The sequence below is a fragment of the Notamacropus eugenii genome, chromosome Y (assembly GCF_028372415.1).
Source record: "Notamacropus eugenii isolate mMacEug1 chromosome Y, mMacEug1.pri_v2, whole genome shotgun sequence".
NCBI classification, from domain to species: domain Eukaryota; kingdom Metazoa; phylum Chordata; class Mammalia; order Diprotodontia; family Macropodidae; genus Notamacropus; species Notamacropus eugenii.
Window position 1 is genome coordinate 9,962,167 of NC_092880.1, and position 9,759 is coordinate 9,971,925.

The following is a 9,759-nucleotide window of genomic DNA, read 5'->3' on the forward strand; positions in this document are numbered from 1 at the left end:
GCTAGGCCAGTAATAGGAAGAAACTGAAATTCAGGATAAGGTGAAATGAAATGTGTACATGTGATTAATGAACTGAGTGTAATCTAGAGTCAAATTCATGGATATTTTCTCTATGCCTGGTGTGCCGTGTTTTGTTGGCTTCTATCCTCTATATAAATCAGATTTTCACTAATAAGTGGGACTAGAAAGGCTAGAATCCAAAACAAGTAATGGGAATGTTTTGCAGAACGTTATCAAAGCGAAAAGATACATGTGGGTAGATTTTTTTTTAAGTCAGAAGTCTCACATTACACATGAGTTAGCAAAGGAATAATACAAAAGAAGATAAAATTTCTATCATATACTTTAAGAAAGTATGTAAAGCACATAGAATTTTGGCTTTCTAAAATTATTTCTTCCTGTCACATATAACCACAGTGTATGGCTTATTAGTCCCTATGATAAAGAGAAAGAAAGAGGGCTAAAGGTAGACAAACAAGGAGTCCACGATTGTGTACTTAAAATAAGTCTATTTAGAATAACTCTAGGCAATCAATATAAAATCCATTTGAGTATACTTGTCAAAACAAACCCAGTAACTATATAAGCAATTTTGTTATATAAACTCACAACATTTATACAAATAAAATCAAATTTAAATATTTGGAAAAATATTCATTATTCATGGGTAGGCAAGACCAATATACGAAAAATGACAATTTTACCCAGATTAATTTATATATTTAATGACACCCCAATTAAATTAGCTTTGTTTTACTGAATTTGAAAAAAAATTCTGGAAAAAAAGTCTAGAATATCAAAGGAAATAATAAAAAGGAAATGTAAAGGAAAGAGATATAACAGTACCAGATCTTAAACTATATTGTAAGGTACTGGCTAAAAAATAAAACGATATACAACTTACAGCAACAAATAAACATTATCATCTTGTATTTGATAAATGTATAAACTAAATATTTTTATAAGAATTCATTATTTGTTAAAAAAAATTCTTCTGGAAAACTGGAAAACAGTTTTGGCAGAAAGTAGGCATGAACTGATATCTTGCACTATTTAACAAGATAAGTAAAAATTGATACATGATCTAGAGAAAAAAGAGATTTTTAAAAATTAAAAGATCACGGAATATATTACCTCTTGGACTTATGGATAAGTGAACAACTCATGAACAAACAAGAGATAAGATTAAAGTTAGGTGTAACGAGGGTAATTTACTATTTTTTAAAGTATTTTATTTTTATTTTCCCCCATAATATGCAAAGGCAATTTTACCATTTCTTTTAAAAGTCTGAGTTGAAAATTCTCTTCCTGCTCCTCCCCTCTCCACTTCCTGTTGAGAAAGCAGACAGTTCAGTATAGATTAAACATATGTAGTCATGCAAAACAAATCCCTAATAGGTTGTGAAAGAAAACATAGATAAAACACACACACACACACACACACACACACACACACTCAAGAACATAATGTGCTTTTTTTTTTAAGTATGCATCGATATGTATTCAGATACACACATACAGAGGCTCTCCTCACAGAGCTCATAAAATACCTGTAGAGAGGGACTATCAAGAAATTTTGGAGCAGCAGAAATGGAGAACAACAGAGTGGAGGAGATTTCCAGGCCAGGGTGACCTAAAAAGCCCACGGGAAAAGTCTGTTGCACGTCGCAGAGAGCAGAGCCCAGCCCAGCCTTGGCCACTCAGCATGGCTCGGGAACAGCCCTCGGGGGCGGAATCTCCAGTCACAGAATCCCCAGTCTCAGTAACTGCGGCTTCGCAGATCCCTCAATCCACAGGCGTCAAAATCAGTGGCAGGGTTTTTTCAGCTGTTTGGGAAGGGAGAAGGGTCTTCCCATAGCTTTGGCCTCAGGCAGTGGCCAGCCATAGAGGCCACATCCGGCAGGAGACAGCAGTTCTCACGACAGCCCCCACAGCAGCCCACATCCATTATTGGATCATAAAAACCCGTGGAGGCACCGAAGAGCTAAATATTACCTTGGCCCTGTGTAGAGGCCCTGAAGGAGCTGGGCTTTGTCTCACATGGAATGGTGGCCCTTCCCCCACAGCTTGACTGCATCCCAGCTATCCAGTGCTGGCTTAATGGAACTGGTGGCCAGATGGCTGTGGAGAGGAAACTGCTAAGATTCTGGGCACAAAAAACTCTTTTTGCTCCCAGACCAGTGTACATGCTTGATTGTGCCACTTTGGAGGAAATGAGATCTTACAGATTCCCAGATCATACTCTATTCTTGAAAAAAGACACAAAAGTCAAGTAACTGGTTGGGAAAATGCCCCAAAAAAGGGAAAAGAATAAGACTATGGAAGGTTACTTTCTTGGTGAACAGATGTCTTTTCCCATCCCTTCAGATGAGGAAAAACAATGCTTACCATCAGGGAAAGACATAAAAGTCAAGACTTCTGTATCCTAAGCATCCAAAATAAATATTCAGTGGTCTCAGGCCATGGAAGAGCTCAAAAAGGATTTTGAAAATCAAGTAAGAGGGGTGGAGGAAAAATTGGGAAGAGAAATGAGAGAGATGCAAGCAAAGAATGAAAAGCAGGTCAACACCTTGCTAAAGGAGATCCAAAAAAATGCTGAAGAAAATAACACCTTGAAAAATAGGCTAACTCAATTGGCAAAAGAGGTCCAAAAAGACAATGAGGAAAAGAATGCTTTAAAAAGCAGAACCAACCAAATGGAAAAGAAGGTTCAAAAGCTCACCAAAGAAAATAGTTCTTTCAAAATTATAATGGAACAGATGGAGGCTAATGACTTTATGAGAAACCAAGAAAATCACAAAACAAAACCAAAAGAATGAAAAATGGAAGATAATGTGAAATATCTCATAGGAAAAACAACTGACCTGGAAAAATAGATCCAGGAGAGGCACTAAAAATTATGGGACTATCTGAAAGCCATGATCAAAAAAAGAGCTTAGACATCATCTCTCATGAAATTATCAAGGAAAACTGCCCTGATATTCTAGAACCAGAGGGCAAAATAAATATTTAAATAATCCACCTATCACCTCCTGAAAGAGATCCAAAAAAAAGAAACTCCCAGGAATATTGTGGCCAAATTCCAGAGTTCCCAGGTCAAGGAGAAAATATTGCAAGCAGCTAGATAGAAACAATTCAAATATTGTGGAAATACAATCAGGACAACACAAGATCTAGCAGCTTCTACATTAAGGGATCAAATGGCATGGAATATGATATTCCAGAAGTCAAAGGAACTAGGACTAAAACCAAGAATCACCTATCCAGCAAAACTGAGTATAATACTTCAGGGGAAAAATGATCTTTCAGTGAAATAGAGGACATTCAAGCATTCTTGATGAAAAGACCAGAGCTGAAAAGAAAATTTGACTTTCAAACACAAGAATTAAGAGAAACATGAAAAGGTAAACAGCAAAGAGAAATCATAAGGGACTTACTAAAATTAAACTCTTTACATTCCTACATGGAAAGAAAATATTTGCGACTCTTGAAACTTTTTTCAGTATCTGGGTAGTGGGTGGGATTACACACACACACACACACACGCACAGAGACAGAGAGGGACAGAGAGCACACGGTAAATTGAATAGGATGGTATCATACTTTAAAAAATTGAAATTAAGGGGTGAGAGAGAAATATATTTGATGAAGAAAGGGAGCAGGATAGGATGGAGGGAAATATAGTTAGTCTTACACAACACGACTATTATGGAAGTCATTTCTAAACTACACAGATATGGCCTATATTGAATTGCTTGCCTTCCCAAAGGGAATGAGTGTTGTTTGGGGCATATTCACGCCCTGGCACCTGTACATAAAGAGATTATGTTTGATTTATAAGCATGAAATGAGAAGAGGAAGAAGACAAGAGGAGGAAGAGGAGGAAAAGATAATTTTAAAAAGAGACAACAAAATTAAATCATTTATCATTTACAACAGTAATTATAATGTAATCTATATTTATAAATTACTATGTAAAATTTACATATAATATAATGTACTTGTGATTATAAATATACTAATTCAGTACTAAAATTCATAATAAATATTATTAATAAAAATAGACATTTATCTGGACTTTATTTTTCACAACATTTTATATATTTTCTTTCATCTCTCTTTTCAAAAAATCATATGAGATAGGTGTTGATTGATTGTTATTATTATTAATTATTTTTGTGAGGACATCTACGTTGCTATCATAGTTATCATAATAACTATCTTTTGAAAATATACATTATAGGTATGGGATGTCTTTTGTATTTGTATTTGTATTTAGTATTAGGGGGAAAACTACAATTGAGAGACCTTAAATTATTTGCCAAGGCTACAGAGCTCTTTAGTACCTGAAGCAAATTTGAGATTCATTTCTTCCTGTGTCCAAAAACAGGGCTCAACCCATTGCATCTCCACAGGGTATGTTTGCTATAGACAACAGATTTTGTATGCATTGACAAAAAGCAAGGGACGGCTGGGGGATTGTTCTGATGTGGACACAAATCTGTGAAGCAGAAGTCAGGGGGGTGGAAATTAAACTGCAGTATGGAAGAAGGGCATGATACTGATAAATAAGGAACAGTGAGTAGAAAAACATCATTACAGAGTGGAATAGAACATAAGCATCCACTGAGCATTTCATAAAGAAACAACTTATAATAATAATAATAATAGTATTGGAAAGAAATAATTATGTTTCTATTACTTCCAAATTACTCTTTGCACCAAATATGCCTTCTACTCTTCCAAAACAACATTATTTAGAAAATAAACCAAAAATGAATATAGAGAATGGCACTCAAATGTGCATTTTTAACACTTACTTTTACTTCACAGGATCCCCCCACCTTGTTACTCCCTGTCTCTTCATTTCAATCCAGGCATCAGATATTATTTAATTCTCAATATCTATCAGAAAATCTTAAAATTGAGAGGACTTTTAGATGGAAGCCATCTCATAGCAGTCAACAAAGATCATTAGTATTTTAAAAGACCTATAGACATATAACATAGAATGATAGGGCAGAAAGGTTGCTTTAAAGCTACAGAGATAAAATTAAGAGATTAAGGACTTTATAGCACATGCCATAAAATACCAGGTTTAAAGACAATGTGCAACAAAGAATGTCAAAGCCAAAAATAACAAAATGCACTTTAGTAGTGATTGAAGGGATATGAAAACGTAGAGTTCAAGGTAGGCAGAGATAATATAACCTGCCATTTTTATTTTTACAGAAAAAAAGAAAATTGCAAACTAAGGAAAATGATGTGTCCTTGCTGTCCCAGAAACAACATGATAGATGGGTTATAAAGAAAATAATGATGGAAACGTATTTTGCTACTGTAGTGGAATTCATTTTCCTTGGATTTTTTGACCTTCCTAATTTCCAAAGTTTTTTGTTTGGCATTTTCTTATTCATCTACATGATTATCCTGATAGGAAATGGTCTCATCATTTTAGTCATCAAAGTTTCTCGAGTTCTCCACACTCTCATGTATTTTTTCCTTGGGAAATTTTCTTCCTTGAAACTCTGTTACACGTCAGTCACTCTCCCAACTATGGTGACAAATCTTTGGACCCACTAAAGAAGTATTTCCTTTTTGGTCTGTGCTATACAACTTTCTTTCCTCCTTATTCTTGGAGGCGCTGAGTACTTACTCCTAGCGGTGAAGGCTTATGACCATTATGTGGCCATCTGTAAACCGCTGTATTATCCTCTCCTCATGAACCATCAGGTTTGTGTCCATTTAGTGGTTGATTCCTGGACCACTGGAATCCCAGTAATGATAGGGCAGACATATCAGGTTTTCTCTCTTCCTTTCTGTAATTCAAATAAACTTAATCATGTTTTCTGTGACATCTCCCCGTTACTAAAGTTGGTTTGTTCAGATACCTCTGTGATAGAGTTCTCTGTGTATGTTGTTGCAGCATTGTTTGTCATGATACCATTTATAATGATAATTAGGTCTTATATCAAAATCATTACAACCATCTTGAAGCTGCCATCAAATATGGGAAAGTATAAAGCCTTCTCAACTTGCTCTTCTCACCTTATAGTTGTCATTTTATTCTTTGGGTCTGCAACCATTATCTATTCAAGGCCCAAGTCAAATAACTCAGGAGAAATTGACAAAACACTCTCTCTTTTTTACACTATTGTAACCCCAGTGTTTAATCCCATAATACAGTCTGAGAAATAAAGATGTCATTGATGCACTGAAACAATTACTACTAGTAAAATGGTAAAGAAATTCTGTATGTCAAATTATACTTTGTCATTCTGAGCTCCTTCATCTAAATTACTATTGAAATTTACCCATTTCCCTTTTGCAACATGAGTTTGAAAAGTGTTTCATTTTATGATAATAGTCATATATGAATGGATGTGAGAGGGTGACTTGGTAGCTCTGTGGATAAAGAGTTGACCCTCTACTCAAAAAGAATTCGTTGAAGAACTTAGAAAAGGCTTTAAGAATGAAATGAGAGAGATCGAAGAAAAACTAAAAAAAGAACAATCCAAGAAAAAAAAGACGATTGTGAAAAGAAAATCAACCAAGAAAGAAAGGAGATTCAGAATCTTAAGGAAGAAAATGACTACTTGAAAATCAGATTCGGTCAAGGGGAAGCCAGTGAACTTATGAGATCAAGAAATAATAAAACACAATATAAAGAATGAAAAAAAATAAAAGTAAGTGAGAAATATTTCATAAGAAATATATCTGATTTGGAGAACAGATCAAGAAGAGAAAATATAAGAGTAATTGGACTAGAAGCTTGATACTATAATACAAGAAATAAAGATAATTGTCCTTAATCATTAGAGCAAGATGGTTAAGTCGAAATAGAAAAAAAAATCCACTGATCACTACCTGAAAGAGATCCTATGAGGAAAATCCACAGGAGTATTATAGTCAAATTTCAAAACCCACATATAGATAGAGATAGGGATAGATATAAATATATGTTTTGGAACACTATATATCAAGAGCAAAGTAATTGTTATTCTCGTTGAAAAATGTCATATCCTGTAAAGCTAAGCATAGGTCTAGATGAAAAAAATGGATATTTAAGTTGTCAGAATTTCAGGACGTTGTTGAAAAAAATTGAACTCAATAGAAGATTTGACATACAAGAACCATGAGAAAAATGAGGTACTTAAAAAAGACTAATTACCAAGAACTCAATAAATACAGACTGTTTATCTTTTACAGGTGTAAAATGTAAACCAGATGTCCAAGATTGTTATTAGTAACTGAATAGTCCATAAGGAAGAACTGAGTAGAAATCAACATGATGACCCAAAAGTAAACCTGGTTAGGAAGAGCTAAAAAAGACTAATTATCTTACATAAATGTGGTTCCAGAGGAAGAACTGATACAGAGGAATTAGTTGAGGGAAGAGGTCTGTTAGTTCTGGAAACCTACTTTCATTGGGAATTGATTCGAGAGGGAAAAATACATATATATCTAGAATAGTATAAAAGTTTTCTAAATTAAGAAGGAAATAAAACGCTAAGCAGGTGGGGGGGTGAGAGGATAAGGAAGGAATCTTTAGAGGTAAGGTTGAAGGAACAACTCAAAGAGGCATATAAAAAGGTGCTAAGGGGGGGCGGAGCCAAGATGGCGGAGTAGAAACACACAAATATGCTAGCTCCGAACCCACAGCCCATGAAATATCTCTAGTAAAGAGCTGCCAGTAAATTCAGGAGCAGGAGAAGCCACATAACAGGGGAGCCGATAAGATTTCTGTTCCAGAGGGACCTGCAAACCTCTCCCAAAGGTCCATCACACTGTGGACGCGGAGCCCAGCCCAGCCCTGCCCCGGCCCCGGCACCAAGAGGAGCAGATCCAAGCGGACTTCAGGGACGGGATCTCCAGCTGCCGCATGGGTCCCTCCACCCACAGGTGACAGGAGTCAGTGAGAAGGTCTCTTTGGTGGGTTGAGACGGGAGTGGGGTGCCCCCATACTCAGGCCCCCTCGGGAGGCAGCAGCTGAGGTGGGAGCAGACCAGGGCTCCCCAAGCAGGCAGGAGCCCAGATTCATTGTTGAAGGTCTCCACATAAACCCCCTGAGGGAACTGAGCCCGTGAGGCGGCCCTGCCCCCACCTGAGCACCTGAACTTAATCTCACACTGAATAGCAGCCCTGCCCCCACCCAAAGCCCTGAGTCTGGGAAGCAGCATTTGAGTCTCAGACCCCAAGCGCTGGCTGGGAGGATCCGGAGGCAAGGTGGGTGTGAGGAGAATATTCAGAGCTCAAGTCACTGGCTGGGAAAATGCCCAGAAAAGGGAAAAAAAACCAAGACTATAGAGGGTTACTTTTTTGGTGAGCAGGTTTCTCCTCCCCTCCTTTCTGATGAGGAAGAGCAGTGCTCACCATCAGGGAAAGACACGGAAGTCAGTGCTTCTACATCCCAGCCCACTCAATGGGATCAGACCTGGGAAAAGCTCATAATGAGCTCAAAAAATTTTCAAAATTATGTTAGAGAGGTGAAGGAAAAACTGGGAAGAGTAATAAAAGACTTGCAAGCAAAGTATGAACAACAGATCAGCACCCTGCTAAAGGAGACCCAAAAAAAATGCTGAAGAAAATAACACCCTGAAAAATAGGCCAACTCAATTGGCAAAGGAGGTTCAAGAAGCCAATGAGGAGAAGAATGCTTTCAAAAGCAGAATTAGCCAAATGGAAAAGGAGATTCAAAAGCTCACTGAAGAAAATAGTTCTTTCAAAATTAGAATGGAAGAGATGGACGCTAATGACTTTATGAGAAACCAAGAAATCACAAAACAAAACCAAAAGAATGAAAAAATGGAAGATAATGTGAAATATCTCATTGGAAAAACAACTGACCTGGAAAATAGATCCAGGAGAGACAATTTAAAAATGATGGGCCTACCTGAAAGCCATGATCAAAAAAAGAGCCTAGACATCATCTTTCGTGAAATAATCAAGGAAAACTGCCCTGATATTCTAGAACCAGAGGGCAAAATAAATATTGAAAGAATCCACCGATCACCACCTGAAAAAAACCCAAAAAGAGAAACTCCTAGGAACATTGTGGCCAAATTCCAGAATTCCCAGGTCAAGGAGAAAATATTGCAAGCAGCTAGAAAGAAACAGTTCAAGTACTGTGCAAATACAATCAGGATAACACAAGATCTAGCAGCTTCTACATTAAGGGATCGAAGGGCATGGAATAGGATATTCCAGAAGTCAAAGGAACTAGGACTAAAACCAAGAATCACCTACCCAGCAAAACTGAGTATAATACTTCAGGGGAAAAATTGGTCTTTCAATGAAATAGAGGACTTTCAAGCATTCTTGATGAAAAGACCAGAGCTAAAAAAAAATTTGACTTTCAAACACAAGAATGAAGAGAAGCATGAAAAGGTAAACAGCAAAGAGAAGTCATAAGGGACTTATAAAAGTTGAACTGTTTACATCCCTACATGGAAAGACAATATTTGTAACTCTTGAAACTATTCAGTATCTGGGTACTTGGTGGGATTACACATGCACATGCACACACTCATAGAGACAGAGTGCACAGAGTGAATTGAATAGGATGGGATCATATCTTAAAAAAAAAAAGAAATCAAGCAGTGAGAGAGAAATATATGGGAGGAGAAAGGGAGAAATGGAATGGGGCAAATTATCTCTCATAAAAGAGGCAAGCAAAAGATTTTTTTAGTTTGGGGAAAAAGAGGGGAGGTGAGAGAAAAACATGAAGTTTACTCTCATCACATTCCACTAAAGGAAGGA

At 36.8% G+C, this 9,759-nt stretch overlaps 1 pseudogene; it reads left to right on the plus strand.

Moving 5' to 3' along the window:
* Positions 1-1,705: 1,705 nt before the first annotated feature.
* LOC140516850 (olfactory receptor 10AG1-like) lies at positions 1,706-6,244 on the plus strand (annotated as a pseudogene).
* The last annotated feature ends 3,515 nt before the right edge of the window (positions 6,245-9,759 follow it).